This window comes from Tachyglossus aculeatus, chromosome X3 (assembly GCF_015852505.1).
Source record: "Tachyglossus aculeatus isolate mTacAcu1 chromosome X3, mTacAcu1.pri, whole genome shotgun sequence".
NCBI classification, from domain to species: Eukaryota; Metazoa; Chordata; class Mammalia; order Monotremata; family Tachyglossidae; genus Tachyglossus; species Tachyglossus aculeatus.
In genome coordinates, this window is record NC_052099.1 from 25,153,410 (window position 1) to 25,173,009 (window position 19,600).

At 47.1% G+C, this 19,600-nt stretch overlaps 1 protein-coding gene across 1 annotated transcript in view; it reads left to right on the plus strand.

Moving 5' to 3' along the window:
* Positions 1–9,974: 9,974 nt before the first annotated feature.
* Positions 9,975–19,600, plus strand: part of SEMA5A (semaphorin 5A) — a 365,291-nt gene continuing 355,665 nt past the window's right edge. Inside the window, exon 1 of the mRNA XM_038770347.1 lies at positions 9,975–10,056. The gene's annotated coding sequence lies outside the window, so the exon portion shown is untranslated. The remainder of the gene's footprint in view (positions 10,057–19,600) is intronic.

Consider the following 19,600-nt stretch of genomic DNA (forward strand, 5'->3'; position numbering starts at 1 on the left):
AATGCAATTGAATGAATGAATGAATGACACGGAAAGGATCCTGGGCATCACCTAGTTACGCGACCCCCCGATTCTCGCCTGTCCCGCCATCGACCCCCGGCCCACGTCATCCCCCGGGCCTGGAATGCCCTCCCTCTGCCCATCCACCAAGCTAGCTCTCTTCCTCCCTTCAAGGCCCTACTGAGAGCTCACCTCCTCCAGGAGGCCTTCCCAGACTGAGCCCCTTCCTTCCTCTCCCCCCTCGTCCCCCTCTCCATCCCCCCATCTTACCTCCTTCCCTTCCCCACAGCACCTGTATATATGTTTGTACATATTTATTACTCTATTTTACTTGTACATATCTATTCTATTTATTTTATTTTGTTAGTATGTTTGGTTTTGTTCTCTGTCTCCCCCTTTTAGACTGTGAGCCCACCGCTGGGTAGGGACTGTCTCTATATGTTACCAACTTGTACTTCCCAAGTGCTTAGTACAGTGCTCTGCACACAGTAAGCGCTCAATAAATACGATTGATGATGATGATGATCACCTCCTCCCGCAGTGGGAGCAGGAGCCAGGCAGCTCCTGAGCTATTCCCAGCAATCACCTCCTGAGCAGCGGACACATAAGGGGATGAAATTTTAGCTTTGAGAAATTGGGACACCCCCTGAAGGGTGTGAAGAGACAGGGTTTGTGTCACTCAAACACTGGTCATCCCTTCCCAGTCGATCCTTCTGAGAAAGGCATTGGAATGAGGGCCATTTGAGAGGTCACGCAAGCCCATACCCTACTCACTCCGGGAATCCTTCGCCTACTTGATAGGAGGCAGTTGGCTGAGTAAGTATGATGGATAGGAATTGAAAGAGAACAGGCAAATACACTAGAGAAGCAGCGTGGCTCAGTGGAAAGAGCCCGGGCTTGGGAGTCAGAGGTCATGGATTCTAATCCCGGCTCCGCCACTTGTCAGCTGTGTGACTTTGGACAAGTCACTTCTCTGGGCCTCAGTTCCCTCATCTGGAGAATGGGGATGAAGACTGTGAGCCCCATGTGGGACAACCCAGTCACCTGAGTGAGTCTGACAGTCGGCCGGGCCCGCCTCGGCAGGGGGGTGGGGTGGGAGCTCAGCCGGCTTCTTCCCTCGCTCCTCGGAAACCGAAGCCTGCGCAGAAATGCCCGGGTGAAGCAGCGTGGCTCAGTGGAAAGAGCCCGGGCTTTGGAGTCAAAGGTCATGGGTTCAAATCCCGGCTCCGCCAGTTGTCAGCTGTGTGACTTCGGGCAAGTCACTTAACTTCTCTGTGCCTCAGTTACCTCATCTGTAAAATGGGGATTAAGACTGTGAGCCCCCAATGGGACAACCTGATCACCTTGTAGCTTCCCCATTGCTTAGAACAGTGCTTTGCACATAGTAAGTGCTTAATAAATGCCATTATTATTATTATTTTTGTATCCCCCCAGTGCTTAGAACAGTGCTTGGCACATATTAAGCACTTAAATGCCATCATTATTATTATGCTCCCACTCGGTGTTTTGCCCCACGCTGTGGTCGCCGCAGTTCTTCAGTGGCCGGATGAAGAAAAGAAGAAATTAGAAAAGGACAGTGAATTGAAGAATCCATTTTTGAGGGTCTGTCACATCCCAAGCATGGGCTCCACATTATCTCAGCACCGGGGCTATTTGTCTTGAGTACCTCTAATAATAACAATAATAATCGTGATATTTAAGCGCTTACTCTGTGTCAAGCACTGTACTAAGTGCAGGGGTAGATATGAGATCACGGGCTTGGGAGTCAGAGGTCATGGGTTCTAATCCCGGCTCCGCCACATCTGCTGTGTGACCTTGGGCAAGTCACTTAACTTCTCTGTGCCTGTTACCTCATCTGTAAAATGGGGATTAGGACTGTGAGCCCCCCGTGGGACAACCTGATCACCTTGTATCCCCCCCAGCGCTTAGAACAGCGCTTTGCACATAGTAAGCACTTAACGAATGCCATCATTATTATTATTATTATCAGGTCCCACTTGGGGCTCACCATCCAAGTAGGAGGGTGCACAAGTATTGAATCCCTATTTTGCAAATGAGGAAACACAGAGAAGTGACTTGCCCAGGGTCACACAGCAGGTACATGGCTGAGGTGGGATTAGAATCCAAGTCTCTAACGCCCTGGCCCCTGCTCTTTCCACTGGACCACACTGTTTCTCTAATGTCTCACACTGTGGAGAGCTGAGGGGAGGCAGAGTGTGTTTCAGCCTCGCCTCTTTATCCTGCCCCTTGGTTCCTGCCTAATGCTTCTTGTATTTGCTACTTTGACTTTTCACCTACTTAATAATAATAATAATAATAATGGCATTTGTTAAGCACTTACTATGTGCGAAGCACAGTTCTAAGCGCTGGGGAGGAGATACAATGTGATCAGGTTGTCCCACGTGGGGCTCACAGTCTTAATCCCCATTTTACAGATGAGGTAACTGAGGCCCAGAGAAGTAAAGTGACTTGCCCAAAGTCACACAGCTGACAAGCGGCGCAGCCGGGATTAGAACCCATGACCCCTGGCTCCCAAGCCCGTGCTCTTTCCACTGAGCCACGCTGGTTCCCAATCAGTTAAGTAATCACTTTATTTTTTACCATGTCTCCCTTTTCGTAGCCCCTGCTTTTCTTTTGACTCTTCTCTGGTTTGGTTCCTCTCACGGCTCATGCAGTCAGGCTGGTGTTTGAGACTCCTAAATGACATTTGGAGTTGCTTAGTGATGATCGACGTGAATCAGTTATTGCTCGGAAATGACTCCGGCAGAGTCCAAAGGGGGAGTGGTGGGCCCGGGTGGCACAGATTCATCATCAATCGTATTTATTGAGCGCTTACTATGTGCAGAGCACTGTACTAAGCGTTTGGGAAGTACAAATTGGCAACATTGGCAAGATTCAGCTGGGGCTAGCAGGCCATGTTAATTCAAAGAGGGAATTATCATCAGGGTGCCTTTTGATTGCTTTCTGCAAACCTTAATACGCCAGTTGGATTCTGCCGGAGGGTGCTCGGTGTTGTTTCCACATAGGTTTCCCATTGACTGTTTTTGCTGTTACCAGGAAGCAAAGCAGAATCGGTCTCTGATATCATTATCGTTCTTGCATAGGGATTTGAGTGGCCCATAATGTAAGCGTATGAAACACTCCATCTGAAACTCTAATGGATCCTTTGCTGCAAACACGATTTCAATGGAAACATTACTGTTCTCCTAATTGGAACATTTCCATCGTCAATGGATCGCTGATGTGGCTCTACAGGCTCGGAAAAGTTGCAATTTCTTACGTATGTGTGGTCCTTCCACACATCCCTGGCAGGCACTCCGCGAAAATGGTAGGGGTTCCTGAACTTGCTGGTCTTTCTGGAACTAGGGAGTCTCAAAGCTGGGCCTCCCCATCGAGGTGGCATTTTGTAGGTTTAATTATTGTTTCTCTGAAGGGTAATCTTTGACCCGCCCTTTCAAGAAATACGAAACGTGGGGGACAGGCTTTTTGAAAGGCAATAGAAACAGAAAGAAGGTGAAACGGTAAGGGGGAGGGGGAGAAGCTGACATTGACAAGAGTGTCAGGGTGTAAAGGTGAACTATTGAATTTCCATGAAAATTTTAAATGCACTCGAATCCAATATAATAATGATGGTATTTGTTAAGTGCTTACAGTGTGCCAAGCACTGCTCAAAGCGCTGTGGGGGGGATACAAGGTGATCAGGTTGTCCCACGTGGGGCTCACAGTCTTCACCCCCATTTTACAGATGAGGTCACTGGGGCACAGAGAAGTTAAGTGACTTAACCAAAGTCACCCAGCTGACAAGTGGTGGGAGCGGAATTAGAACCCATGACCTCTGACTCCCAAGCCCGTGCTCTTTGCACTGGGCCACGCTGCTTCTCCATTTCAAATTATAAACCTTGAAATTAAAGATTTTCCTCTGAATACTGCATTAGTGCATCAATAACGTTTTTCTTGTATAGAAAAGCAAGTGAGATTCCAAGCATTTTACAATTTATTAATTTTTGTGTTGTACCAACAGAATTTTAGCCTGAAAGAAAACAAACTATGTATTAAAGGCTCTGTTGTAGTCAAGAATTTCCGGACATTTTCTAGGAACCAAATATATTAAGGTAAGTTACCTACCACTCTAACTTGTCCCTAAACTGAGAAGCAGAGTGGCTCAGTGGAAAAGAGTACGGGCTTTGGAGTCAGAAGTCTTGGGTTCAAATCCTAGCTCTGCCAATTGTCAGCTGTGTGACTTTGGGCAAGTCACTTAACTTCTCTGTGCCTCAGTTCCCTCTTCTGTAAAATGGGGATTAAGAATGTGAGCCCCCGTGGGACCACCTGATCACCTTGTAACCTCCCCAGTGCTTAGAACAGTGCTTTGCACATAGTAAGTGCTTAATAAATGCCATTATTTTTATTATTATTATTAAACTTCCAGTCTATCTGGAGTTGTAACATTTGGGTTTTGGTTTACATCATGTCTTTTTTTAACTTCACAAAATCCTGTGCATTTTTTTCATATAAGAAGAACAGTATTTGTTGAGCACTTATTAGTTGCCATGTACTGTACCATGTGTTGGGGTGGATTCAAGAAAGACAGGTAGGACACAGTCCCTGTCCCACAGGGACAGGCATTGGACAGATGAGGAAATCGAGGCACAGAGACTTAAGGTGCCTAAGGCCCCGTAGCAGGCAAGTGGCAGAGCAGAGGTTGGAACCCAGGTCTTCTGACTCCCAGGCTTAATCTCATTTCTGCATTTGCCTTCAGTTTACCATTAAAGAAAAAAAAAAAAAGAGCAGCTCATTCCTCCTGCCTCCGAAAAGACAGGGTAGTAGCTTCCTTAGAAGTGTAAACAAACAAGAAATGCAAACTAAACAGACAAGAAACACAAACTAATAGGGTCTAAAGACAAACATGCTCATTATCCCCACACAGAGACACGCAGGCACACTCTCTAAATTTGGTCATTTACCCCTGGGCTGGGACAATCCCCAAATTTGGAGATTTCCTAGCATCCCATCAGTTGTTGATCAAATCTAGCAAATGTCCCGGGAGCCGCAGGGAACGGTCTTATCGAGTGAGTTAAACGAAGCAACGTGGCTTAGTTTGAAGAGCCTGGGCTTGGGACTCAGAGGTCATGGGTTCTAATCCCGACTCCATTGCTTGCCAGCTGTGTGACCTTGGGCAAGTCACTTAACTTCTCTGGGTCTCAGTTCCCTCATCTGTAAAATGGGGGTGAAGTCTGTGAGCCCTACTTGGGACACCCTGAATACCTTGTATCTCCCCCAGCGCTTAGAACAATGCTTTACACACAGTAAGCATTTAACAAATGCTGTAATAATAATAGCCATTATTATTATTATTATTATTATTATTATTATTAAGTTCAGACAAAGGAATAACGTGATGAAAACTATGTGCCCCAAACTACAGAGAAATGTGGCCCTTGGTTCTCTGCCGCAGCTGCCACAGATTACCTGCTGCTAACTGCTGTTGCTGCCTTCTACTTCTCATCATCTCTCCACTCTCACCCTTGAGTCCTTTAGGACCATTTATTATTATTATTATTATTATTATTATCATCATCATTATTTATTTACCAACTCTGGGATCATATGCCCTACTCCAGTTTCGCCAGGCCCAGCGACCATGTCATTTAATCTTTTCCTGAAGCGAGTCTATCTTTCAATCTGGAAATGGTCTTCTTGCTTAAAATCATAATGATGGTATTTGTTAATGATGAGGACGATGGTATCTGTTAAGCGCTTACTACGTGCCAAGCACCGTTCAAAGCGCTGGGGTAGATACAAGACAATCAGATTGTCCCACGTGGGGCTCACAGTCTTAACCCCCATTTTACAGATGAGGGAACTGAGGCACAGAGCAGTGAAGCGGCTTGCCCAAAGTCACACAGCAGACAAGTGGCGGAGCCGGAATTAGAGCCCACAACCTCCAACTCCCACGTCCTTACTCCCAGTGGTAGACTCTGATTATCATTATTATTGTTAGTGGTATTTATTGAGCGCTTACTAGGTGCCAATCACTGCACTGAGCGCTTGGGAGAGTACAAGCGCTCAGTCCAGTGCTCCGCACACAGTCAGCGCTCAATAAGTACGATCGGAGGAAGGGCTAGCTAGCTTCCTTCAAAGCCCTACTGAGAGCTCACCCCCTCCAGGAGGCCTTCCCAGACTGAACCCCCTTTTTCCTCTCCTCCTCCCTACCCTCCTGCCCTACGTCCTTCCCCTCGCCACAGCACTTTCATTCATTCATTCATTCAATCAATCATATTTATTGAGCACTTACTGTGTGCAGAGCACTGTACTAAGCACTTGGAAAGTACAATTTGGCAAGAGATAGAGACAATCAATCAATCAATCAATCAATCAATCGTATTTATTGAGCGCTTACTATGTGCAGAGCACTGTACTAAGCGCTTGGGAAGTACAAATTGGCAACACATAGAGACAGTCCCTACCCAACAGTGGGCTCACAGTCTAAAAGGGGGAGACAGAGAACGAAACCAAACATACCAACAAAATAAAATAAATTGGATAGAAATGTACAAGTAAAATAAATGGAGTAATAAATATGTACAACCATATATACAGGTGCTGTGGGGAAGGGAAGGAGGTAAGATGGGGGGATGGAGAGGGGAGCGAGGGGGAGAGGGAGGAATAAATACAATCCCTGCCCACAATGGGCTCACAGTCCAGAAGGAGACAGACAGACAACAAAAACAAAGCAAGTAGACAGACTTCAGTAGCATCAATATAAATAAATAGAATTATAGATATATACACATCATTAGTACAATAGAATAATAAATGTGTACATATACCCAAAATTAATGATGTGCATCTAGCTTTACTTCTATTTATTCTGATGACTTGACACCTGTCCACACGTTTTGTTTTGTTGTCTGTCTCCCACTTCTAGACTGTGAGCTCGTTGTTTGGTAGGAACCGTCTCTATATGTTGCCGACTTGTACTTGTATATATTTGTATATATTGTATATATACACTTGTATATATTTGTACAGATTTATTACTCTATTTTACTTATTTTACTTGTACATATTTCCAATTCTATTTATTTTGTTAATGATGTGCAAACAGCCATAATTCTATCGGTTCCGACGATTTTGACACGTCTACATGTTTTGTTTTGTGGTCCGTCTTCCCCTTCTAGACTGTGAGTGCATTGTTGGGTAGGGACCGTCTCTACATGTTGCCGACTTGTACTTCCCTAGTGCTTAGTACAGTGCTCTGCACACAATAAGCGCTCAATAAATACGATTGAATGAATGAATGAGTAGAACATCAGATACAGCCCCTGCCCAAGACTGATGCCACACTGATGCCACCACTCAACTCTTGCTCAGAACTTAGGTCCCGACCATTCATTACCATTATTATCAATATTATTAGAATTGTCTGTAGAGCATAAACGTGCAGATCTAATCCCGGCTCCGCTGCTTGTCAGCTGTGTGAACTTGGGCAAGTCTTTTCCCTTCTCTGTCCCTCAGTTTCCTCAGCTGTAAAGTGAGAAGCAGCGTGGCTCAGTGGAAAGAGCCCGGGCTTTGGAGTCAGAGGTCATGGGATCAAATCTCGGCTCCGCCAACTGTCAGCTGTGTGACTTTGGGCAAGTCACGTCACTTCTCTGTGCCTCAGTTACCTCAGCTGTAAAATGGGGATGAAAACTGTGAGCCCTCCGTGGGACAACCTGATCACCTTGTAACCTCCCCAGGCACTTAGAACAGTGCTTTGCACATAGTAAGCGCTTAACAAATACTATTATTATTATTATTATTCAAATGGGGATGAAAACCGTGAGCCCGCTGTGGGACAACCTGATCACCTTGTAACCTCCCCAGGCACTTAGAACAGTGCTTTGCACATAGTAAGCGCTTAACAAATTCTACTACTATTTATTATTATTATTATTATTATTATTATTATTATTATTCAAATGGGTATGAAGACTGTGAGCCCCATGTGGGACAACCTGATCACCTTGTATCCCCTCCTAGGGCTTAGAACAGTGCTCGGCATCTAGTAAGTGCTGAACAAATACCCACATTATTGCCCGCTGTTGGGTAGGGACTGTCTCTATATGTTGCAAACTTGTACTTCCCAAGCGCTTAGTACAGTGCCCTGCACACAGTAAGTGCTCAATAAATACGATTGAATGCATGAATATTATTATCATCATCCAACAGCGTGGCTCTAGTGGAAACAGCCTGGGCTTGGGAGTAGAGTTTGTGGGTTCTAATCCCGGCTCCGCCACTTATCGGCTGTGTGATGTTGGGCGAGTCACTTCACTTCTTCTAGAGTGTGAGCCCACTGTTGGGTAGGAACCGTCTCTATATGTTGCCAACTTGGACTTCCCAAGTGCTTAGTACAGTGCTCTGCACACAGTAAGTGCTCAATAAATACGATTGATTGATTGATTGATTCTCTGGGCCTTAGTTCCCTCATCTGTAAAATGGGGATGAAGACTGTGAGCCCCACGTGGGACAACCTGATCACCTTGTATCTCCCCCAGTGCTTAGAACAGTGCTTGGCACGTAGTAAGCGCTTAACAGATACCATCATTATTATTAAAATGGGGATGAAGACCGTGAGCCCTACGTGTGGGACAACCTGATCACCTTGCATCCCCTCCTAGCGCTTAGAACAGTGCTGGGCAGCTAGTAAGCGCTGAACCAATGCCATCAGTGGTGTTGTTATTCTTCTTAACCAAGTGAGTGTGGGTGTGCGCGTGTGGAGGCGGTGTCCCGGGGCCTGGTGTGTTTTGCGGTGCGGCGGGGGCCCGGCTTAGCCCCCGCCCTTTGCCCCCCGGGCCCCCCGGCCCCCCTGCCCCCGGCGCTGGGCGGGGCCTGTGCACGTGGCCCCTCCTTCAGGCCCCCCGGGCACGGGCACATACATACACGCACGCACACACACAGACACACACACAGATAGACACACACAGGCACACACACACACACACAGACAGATACACAGCCCCTCCTCCCCAGGCAGGGAGCGCAGCGGCCGCCGAGGCTGCCCGGGGCACGGCCCGCCTCCTCTTCCTCCTCTCCCCTCCCCTTTCCCTTCTTTCCCTCCCCTCCTCTTCCTCGCCCCCTTTTCCCTCCCCTCTTCTTCCTCCTCTCCCCCCCTTTCCCCTCTTCTTCCTCCCCCTCCTCCTTCTCTCCCCTCTTCCTTTTCTTCCTCCTTCCCCTTCCCTCCTGCTTCTCTCCCCTCCCCCTTCTTTTCCTCCCCCTCTCCCCTCTCACTTTTCCTCCTCTCCCCTTTCCTCCTCCTCTCCCCTTTCCTCCTCCTCTCCCCTTTCCTCCTCCTCTCCCCTTTCCTCCTCCTCTCCCCTTTCCTCCTCCTCTCCCCTTTCCTCCTCCTCTCCCCTTTCCTCCTCCTCTCCCCTTTCCCTCCTCCTTCTCCTCTCCCCTCCTCCTCGTTCTCCTCCTCTCCCCTCCCCCCTTTCCTTCTTTTCCTCCTCTTCTCCCCTCTCACTTTCCCACCTCCCCCTTTCCCTCCTCCTCCTCCTCCTCCCCTTCCCCCTCCCCTCTCCCTTTCCCTCCTCCTTCTCCTCCCCCTTTCCCCTCTCCTTCTCCTCCCCCTTTCCCTTCTCTTCTCCTCCCCCTTTCCCTCCTCCTCCTCCACCCCCCTTTCCCTCCTCCCCCTTTCCCTTCTCCTTCTCCTCCCCCTTTCCCTCCTCCTCCTCTTCCCCCTTCCCCCTCTCACTTTTCCTCCTCCTCCTCCTGGTCCTCTCCCGTCCTGGCCCCGGCCGTCTCCCGGCGGGCAGGCCCCGATCGTCCCCCGGCAGGGATCTCCGACGACCCCCCCCATCCCGCCCCATCCCGCCCCATCGCACCCCATCCCGTCCCTCTCCCTCCGTCCCCTCCTCTGCCTCCTTCCTACCTGCCCGCCCGCCCTCCTCTCTCCCTGCCTCCCTCCCTCCCTCCCTCCCTGCCTCCCTCCCTCCCTCTCCTGCAGCCAGCCGGATTTGGGGCCGGGCCCCCGACCCCGATGCGCTCCGGGACCTGGGCAAGGAACCGGCCGACCACCTGGTGAGAGCAGCCCCCCCCCCCCCCCGCCTCCCGCCCCCACTTTCCTCTAACCTCAATCCCCCTCTCCCTTCCCTGCGCCCCGGGCTGTGGACTGTGGGCTGTGGGCTGGGTCGGTGGATTTTAGGGGCGAGGGGCTGTGTTTTTGTCTCGGGGCTGGAGCATCAGAGAAGCAGCGGGAAGAGCCCGGGCTTTCGAGTCGGAGATCACGGGTTCAAATCCTGCCTCCGCCAATTGTCAGCTGTGTGACTTTGGGCAAGTCACTTCACTGCTCTGGGCCTCCGTTACCTCGTCTGGAAAATGGGGATTAGGACCGTGAGCCCCCCCGAGGGACAGCCTGCTCGCCGCGTGTCCTTGTACATATTTATTCAATTTATTGTATTGTGTTAATACGTTTTGTTTTGTTGTCTGTCTCCCCCTTCTAGACTGTGAGCCCGCTGTTGGGTAGGGACCGTCTCTGTGTGTTGCCAACTTGGACTTCCCAAGCGCTTAGTACAGTGCTCTGCACACAGTAAGCGCTCAATAAATACAATTGAATGAATGAATGAAGTGTAACTCCCCAGCGCTTAGAACGGTGCTTTGTACATAGTAAGCGCTTAATAAATGCCATTGTTATTATTATTATCATCAGGTGGTCGTGGGGCGTGGCCACGCTTGTGTCCCCTGAAAGGGGGGGGCCTGGGGGGTCTGTGTGTGTGTGTGTGTGTGTGTGTGTCTGGGGGGTCAGCAGGGGTGACCCCGGCTTAAGAGGTCATCACCGGTCCCATCCTCTAGACCCTCTGACTTCGCTGGGGGGCCGGGAATTGTGTCTGATGTTCCAGTGCCCTCTCCCAAGCGTTTAGCACAGTGCTTGGCCCACGGTAAGCGCTCCAGTACGCTTAGTCCTCACCCTCCCGGCCGGTGCCCTGGGACTGGAGCATCCTCCCACCAAGGAGGGCATGAGCAGCTTTAGAGTTCAGAAATTTACATTCTAAAGCAGTGCATCTCCTGCCCCCAAATCAAGTCCTCGATTCTAAAATTTGCAATGCCATCTTGGTTGGTTTGTAATTGGGTAATTTTTCTAAAAAATTGTTGCCTCGCCTGCAGAGACCCCTCCCCCGGCAGTTAGTTAGCGGGAAGGGGCAGAGACCACCCAGTCTCCTTTCCGGGCCTTCGGTAGCCTGGGACCAGTGTTTTGTTGAGACCACGACCGGACCTTGTTTTCTGGTCCATCCGGAAGGACTGGACGGCTGCAGGGAGAGGGTGAGACCATCAGCCGGAGCCCAAGGGCTTCTTAAAACTTGGGAGGAAACTCCGGGAAGGCGAGAAGGTTTGTTGTGGAGTCGGGATAGTATGGCAGGATGGCTAGTTTGCTGGCTGGGATACTCCAGGAACAAGTCCTCTCTTCCTTCCTTCCCCCGTCTAATCTATATCTGGCATATGCTGCCAACTTGTACTTCCCAAGTGCTTAGTACAGTGCTCTTCATCATCATCAATCGTATTTATTGAGCGCTTACTATGTGCAGAGCACTGTACTAAGCGCTTGGGAAGTACAAATTGGCAACATATAGAGACAGTCCCTACCCAACAGTGGGCTCACAGTAAACGCTCAATAAATACGATTGATTGATTGAGGTTGGATCCCGCTAAACCCCCCAGATCCCCAGGCGCTTTCCAGCCTCCCTCTCCAACGATCCAATTTCAGGATATCTGGCCCCCGGGGCTTGCTAGAGGAAAATGGGAATCCCTAGATTTGAAAGGTGGAGTGGTGGGGACCAGCAGGCCGCATCCCTTAGGGTCCTCTTCCCCCTTTCCCCCCCAGTTCTTCCCATTTTGTTCTTCCAAGAGTCGGATGGGGTCTCCGCGTCGAGCCACCTCTCCCTTGAGTTGGTGTTGAACATTTTAGGTTTTTTTGGGGTTTTTTTGGACCTGGAGGCTACAGTTGGAAAGAGTTTTGGACTTTTGGGGCCGGACAGAAGGCGGGTTTCCGGCAGGGGGCGCTGCCATCGAGCGGCCGGGGGATGCTCCGGGCATCTTTGGAGGCATCAATGGGCCTTCCCGCCTGGGTTACCGTTAGAAAAGGGACAGAGGGCAAAGCCTGCGACTGTTTCACATTAAAAAAGACCTTCCTCGTTAAGAAGAGAGACCTGTCAGTCACCCTGTAAAAGGAGGGGGAAGAACGCGGCTCACAAACACCCCATTAGCCGTGGAAAGAAACACCTTTAAACTGCAGACTGATGCCTAGCGTCACGCTCCCTTTAATAATAATAATAATAATAATGATGATGATGATGGCATTTATTAAGCGCTTACTATGTGCAAAACACTGTTCTAAGCGCTGGGGAATTTACAAGGTGATCAGGTTGTCCCACGTGGGGCCCACAGTCTTAATCCCCATGCACCCTTTGAGTGCATCTGTGCCCACCGATCGGTGTAAAGCAGCATGGCTCAGTGGAAAGAGCCCAGGCTTTGGAGTCAGAGGTCATGGGTTCAAACCCCGGCCCCGCCAATTGTCAGCTGTGTGACTTTGGGCAAGTCTCCTAACTTCTCTGGGCCTCAGCTCCCTCATCTGTAAAATGGGGGTGAAGACTGTGAGCCCCCCGTGGGACAACCTGATAACCTTGTAACCTCCCCAGCGCTTAGAACAGTGCTGTGCACGTACTAAGCGCTTAATAAATGCCATCATTGATTGAGTGAAAAGGAAGGGTGGTTCAGGGAGAGAGTTCCGTGGTAGATCGTCTGCAACAAATAGCTCAAAACCGAGATCCGACCCGTTGTCAAAAAGTGTCCCGCGTCTTTTGGCCCTGTCTGTTTATGTGTTTCATGTGAACAAGTCGAAGTCAGTTCATCAGCTCGAGTTCTGACTGTTTTGAGTTGCTCCGCTTTGTCACAGATGCCTCATTACTCGCTGAAGTTCAAAGAGAAAAGGAGGTGTTCATCATGAGAAGTTGTCATTTGGACACAATAAACGGGTGTGCAATCCATGCTGTGATTGGAAGACTAAAACCACTCTAGGGGGAGTTAAAAGACAGTTATTTTGAGAGACTGGTTGGTAATTAAGAAGAAGGTAGCATTCTGTGTTGTGTTCAATTCACCAAATTCTGCTGCAGCAAGCACTTGGAAGTTGACTAAAAATTGAGCCGGAACATTTTGCAGAAGCACCGATGCCCTTATAACGCTTAGTTACCTGTAGTTTCTTTTCTCTCTCCATGGTTATTTAACGAGAGGCAGCTAGGTGTCAGGGTTCCGAAGAAATAAGATCAACAAACCGTTCTTGTAAGCGAAAGAAGCAAAACCGATGTTTTCGTTATGTTTGTACAATTTGAGGTCTTTAGTTTTTAAGTTTGCTTACCTTTGGTAGAAAAAACTTGGTAAGAAACTCAGCATTAGCCGTTCTTCCACAATATTGCAAGCGTAGATGTGTGCATATTTGCCGGTCATGTGTTTTGTGTGCTTGCCCTGAACCCAAAGAAGCTGTGAGTGACGATAATCTGTATTTTATTACTTTTGCTAATGGCACCATCTTACTTGGTTACTTTAATGGTGAACAGCTGCAAGACACCCTGCTGAGAGCCAAGACTTTACTCGCCTGGGTGGCAAAATCTTTTTCTGTCCAAAAGCGTTTTTTGAAATGCTCAGAAATGAAAAGGATAAATCCTTGTTGTTGTTTAGCTGTACTTTCCTGGGAGAATGTTTCCCCTCACTGTTTCGAAGGAACTGAATCTATTGGCCTCTTGAGAGAAGCACTGTTATCGTTGAAGCCTCCTTCCAGTGGGAATTTGTTTAGGCGGTATGCAGGAAGCCTAGAGTAAAAAAAAATTGCTTCTTCCATTATGCTATTTGCCGGTCACAGATGTGGTCACTGCAGTCCCCTGTGACACCTCTGATTTAAGAAGTCATTTGTTTGAATAGATATCTGAGTGAACCCCCATGCTCGTGATGTTTATTATTGTTTCCGTGAGGCGAGCGATGTTTTTGGACTTATAAACCCATTGCCGATGAATTTTGCTTTTATGGGAAAAATAATGAAGTACTGCATGATTCCCTAGGAAAGAAACAAATGGGAAAACTTTGGGCTATACAAAGAAAAGATGTAGAAGCCACAAGTTACATAAATGGTAATAATCATCCATTCAATTGAATCGACTAGAAACTAGTCATGAGGTTTAAGGAATAGAACTGGGCTGTCATTTGGATATGCAGTCTAAAAGGATAGGGTACGTGACCAAATTAGGCAGTCCAGCTCACATGAAGGAAGGCATTATTAGCTTTCGAGTTCAGAAATTTAAATTCAGAAGCATTGTATCTCCTGCATAAAAATCAACTCCTCGATTCTAAAATTTACAATACCATCTTGGTTATTTTGTAATTGGATAATTTTTCTGGAATTGTTGCCATAGTTACTCAGACGCCTTGGTAGTCTACCACCATAAGTGTAACCCAGAAGCGCTAAGAAAGTCCTCTTGTTTTTGCAGAATAATTCTAGTGTAAAAATTAGACTTTCCATCAAAGGGTTGAGAGACAAACAAACAAAAAAAAAGCTGTCTAATTTCGAAACATACGAATCTCCTTTCACCTGAGTCTGTAAGTCTGTTTTGGCCTTGAATGTGTAAGTTTCTTTCTCAGACATGGTAATTTGAAATACAGTAAATGCATTTACTTAGTTTGTCTTTGATCCTCTTCCCCATTCTGGTGGACCTCCAGCAGCCTCTAGGACCCCAAGGCTTGTAGCAGTTTCTGATTGTTCATCTAATCAGTGTTTAATATTTGGCCTGGAGGAATGCAAAACTGGTCTGCCAAAGACAGATGGCAGTCTGCTATTTCTAATTCTTTTAGAACCTAAGATAATCACATAGATAAAATTGTAATGAACAGAAAACTTGGCATTCACTGGGGGTGATGGCCCTTGTAGTAAGATACCGTGGTAATTTGATGGGTAAAGACATCATTTAAGTCTTCAGGGGATTTGTCCCGCAATAGTTAGCTGTGGCTCCGGTGCTGCTATTTGACAGACAAAACAACTGGTGAAATGAAATGAAACATCGGCTGGTAATCGAAAACCTCAAGGACTTCCGGATGCTAGCTGTCCAGCCCGATGTTAGTCTTTTTGGTGGAAGATGAGGGTAACTTTTCAATTCTATAGATGAAGGAGGAAAAAAAGTAGTCTCTTGCTCTTCTTTCACGTGAAGTTACTCTATTGATGCAATCAATCTTTGCCATCGGAAGGGTTCCAGGGGGTAAGAAAACCTGAACTTGCATTCCACAGTGCATTAGGAAGCCCGGTGACTTCAGAGAAGGTGTTATGCCCCCAGTGCGGTAGAACATTTGAAATGGGATTAACCGTCTGCTGGGGCAGTGTCAACTGAAAACTCTTCCAGAAGAACTGCTGTCAGAAAAGCAAGCGTTTTTTTTCGGGCACGAGGTTAATGGAAGCCTTTAATGTTAGGAAGAGGATGTTTTATCCACGTGTCCTGAAACTTGATAGAAAAAAAAATTGCCAGCAAGGACAGTACTTCATCCCCATTTTGATACAGCAGCATTTGGAGGGCTTTTGAATTACTCCTTGTTTATTATTTTACCAAACCTGAAGTAGATGGGTCTATGAGTACAATGTTCTACGCACAATAAGCTGTCAATAAATGTGGTTGACCGAATGACTGACTATTACAGTGTCACAATCTCCCTTTCCCCTCAATCAGAGGGAGACCTAGCCTCCTCCGCCCACGTTCCATAGCTCCGTTGGTTCAGAAACATACTTTAAAAGGGGCCTAGCTACATGCTGAGACCTCTTATTTTCAGAGATTTAGTGAGTCTACCAGCTCTGTTTATAGTGTACTCTACCGAGCGCTTAGTACAGTGCTCTGCCCACAGTAAACGCTCAGTAAATATGATTGATTTACGCAGAGTACTGTGCTGGGCACTTGATGACTACAGTAGAATTAGTAGACAAGGTCCCTGTCCTCAAGAATGGAAGTGGCCCCAGGCAGGGGCGGATAGAGGCCCTTTCCCTCTCCTCTTCCCACTTCTCTCCCCCATCCCAACTTCTGTGATTGGGACTCTGGGCTAATTGCCTCGTCTGCCTTCCCTATCCTCTAAACCCAGCCCTGTTGAGAGGGGACATCTCTTAGCGTGGCCTGGTGGAAAAAGGACAGGATTAGGAATTAGGAGACCTAGATTCTTGTCGATAAGTTGTATTCATTGGGTGGCTACTGTGTCAAGAGCACTGTACTAAGTGCTTTGGAGACAACAGTATAACAGAGTTAGTAGACTTGTTCCTCACTACAATAGAGTTAGAAGGACTTGCTCCCTGCTCACAAGGAGCTTACAGTCTAGAGGGGGAGACAGATATTGAAATAAATTATGCACATAGCAGGACTGAGGGGGTGAATAAAGGGAACAAATCCAAGTGCAAGAGCGATGGAGAAGGGACTAGGGGAAGTGAGGGCTTAGTTAGGGAAGGCCTCTTGTTGAGCCTCTGCATCTAGCCTGCTGTGTTACCTTGAGCAGCTCACTTAACTTCTCTGTGCTTCAATTCATCTGTAAAATGAGGGGATAAAGTGCCTACTGTTCCTTCCCCTTAGACTGTGAGTCCTTTATGGGATAGGGACTGTGTCTGATCTGATTTGTCTTCTGCCACACTGTCTAATCCAGTGATTGGCATGTCATAAGTGTTTAATAAACAATATCATCACTATGATAACTTTGGGAACTAAAAGAAGCCAATACAATTTACACCAATGTGTTCTATTCAAATTCAATTCATTCAATTGTGTTTATTGAACGCTTACAGTGTGCAGAGCACTGTACTAAATGCTTGGAAAGTACAATTCACCAATAGAGACAATCCCTTCCCACACCGGGTTTACGGTCTAGAAGGGGGGAAACAGACATCAAAACTAGGAAACAGGCAATCCTAAATCCTAAAGCTGATAATTCCACTGAGATAAATGATGTATCGGTAACCATTCAGCATTAACAAATAAAACGGTACTTCCAGAAGTATCTGTACAGATTCAGCGGGAAGCCAGGTGGGATATTTCTGGTGAGAATCATGATATGGCTGTCTCAGGGAATCTGCCATTGCTAACCCTATACCTTGTGATGTGTACACTTGGTCTCGAATGGGCCAAGTTGCAGAAAAGTAACTAGATTCCAGGGAGGAGTGTCTGATTAAGTGCAAAATCCACACATGGCCTGAAAGGTCTAATTTGCTGCCTAAAAGAAAACGTCAGAATGGACTTTTCTGAGAAAAAGCATGCAGTGCTGCGTGAATCATTGTAAAATAATGTAGTTTTACAAAGAAAAGGGGATTCTAGGCCTTCAAAATGGCTTGCTTCTCTCAGTTACACTAGATTCCGTAGATCTATACTTATGTGGCTTTCCTTTGAGTGCAAAGATACTGCTAATGATGAGATTTCCAGTGAATGCAGCTATAGCTGATAGGACCAACATGCAGCTGAAGAGTGTCTATCACTGCACTGTTGCATTTGTTATCCTTGTGCTTGGAACTGATTTTTATCAATCAATCAATGGTATTCACTGAGTGCTTACTATGTGCAGAGCACTGTTCTAAGAAGTTGGGGGAATGCACTATGAAAGAACAGAAATGTTCCCTGCCCATAATGAGCTTATCCTCACTAGATTGTAAACTCCTTGAGGATGGGGATCGATCAGGTCTATCAACTCAAGGGCTTAGGACAGTGCTGTGTACGTAGTAAGCGCTCAATAGATATCACTGACTTCTTCCTGTTGGTATCATGAGCTTCCTGAAGCCTCTTCTCCAAGACAACCTCGTATTGTGATTGTTGCACAAACGCACCCTGGAGGGTGGGGCTGACCCATGATTCCTAAGCCCATAGGACAGGCCCGACGGGCACAGATTTGGAACTGACTGGCTTCAGGCAGGTCCAGACCATCCCCTCTCTTCTTGCTGGCTGGGTTTTCATTCAAGAGGATGGAGGAAGAGAGGGCCTAAGTGCCCATTTACGTGGACTTTTTATTTGGGTTTCACTCAAGATAAGATCAACTAAGCATGCATAGATGTGTTTATCTTGCTATCTCCGCAGATGCCAGGAGAGCACTAGAGCCCATACCGCACTGGGCTGCATTTGTTTGCCATTCAGAGTACCAGCCTGGGCTTTCCAGACTCCAGATTTCTTGTTGCTTGTAGTGGGGATGGCCAGGGTTGGGGTGGGGGGCAATTACCTGAGCTTGGACTGGGGGAGAGCTCCAGTTTGACTCTGAAAATTCACCCCAGCGGAGTTCGCTCTTAGACTTAATCAATCCCTGTCATTTATTGAACACTTACCGTGTGCAGCGCACTGTGCTAAGCCCTCACACACACACCCAAGCCCATCTATCCATCCATCCTTTCTTCTGTGCTGGTTCCAGAGAGGCGGAGGAGAGGCAGGGGCCAGTTGCCCCGAGTCTGAGCCCACTGCAGGACTGTAAATCCTGAGAACAGGTTGGAGTATTGACTTGAGTTCTAGATGCCAGGTGTCCCAGGTGTAGGGTAGGGGGGAAGACATATAATAATGATAGTACTTGTTAAGTGCGTCATGTGTGCCAAGCACTGTACTAAGTGGAGAGGTAGGTTCAGGATCATCGGGTTGAACACAGTCCTTGTCCCACATGCGGCTCTCATTCTAAGCAGGAGGGAGAACATATATTGAATCCCTATTTTATAGAGGAGGAAACTGAGACGCTGAGAAGTTAAGTGACTTACACCAGGTCACACAGCAGACAAGTGGCAGAGCCTGGATTAGAATCCAGGTCCCCTGGCTTCCAGGCCTATGCTTTATCCACTGTGCCATGCTACTTCCCGCTGCTTATTTAAAGAAATAAGTACGGCTCAGAACACTTTTTAAATTAAGGGACAAGTAGTGGATTCTTTTTAAAGTGGTGTGAGGACTCATGAAACTAGGATTCAAGATGTGTCTCTCCAACCACCTCCTTTCCTCCACTCCTTCATTTCTATCATCTCTCCCCGCTCCTTGAGAACTGGATTTTTTTATATTTTAAAAAAAGAGTAAGTTTCAAAAGAGTCTGCAACAAGTGAGCATGTCTCTTGACTAGTGATGACTATACCTATTAACTTTTGTAAGTTCATAAGCCCATAGCTCCAAATGGTCTCATTGTATTGGATTTGTACTGGCAAACTCTTCTCTGTGCCTGAGGGACTTTTTGGTGTCTGTTACATCATCTGTAAAATGGGAATTAAGTCTGTGATCCCCATGTGGGACAGGGACTGTGTCCAACCTGATTATCTTGTATCTACCCCAGTGCTCAGTACAGCACCTGACATGTAGCAAACCCTTAATAAATACCGTAAAAAAGCTCATCATGATAATTTAATCTTTGAAAAAACACATACAAAAATTAAAGTTGGCCTTGTCAACAAGCTGATAATATTGTCTCAAGGAAACAAGTATATATACATGCCTAATGTGTGTAGGGAAAATCTCAGTGACACAAAGAGCTTACTATCGTTAATATGCTTAATAATGTACAAACGGTGCTTGCTTTGCCCTTCTAGGTACAGTTTGTATTCATTACAGGTTAGGCAATT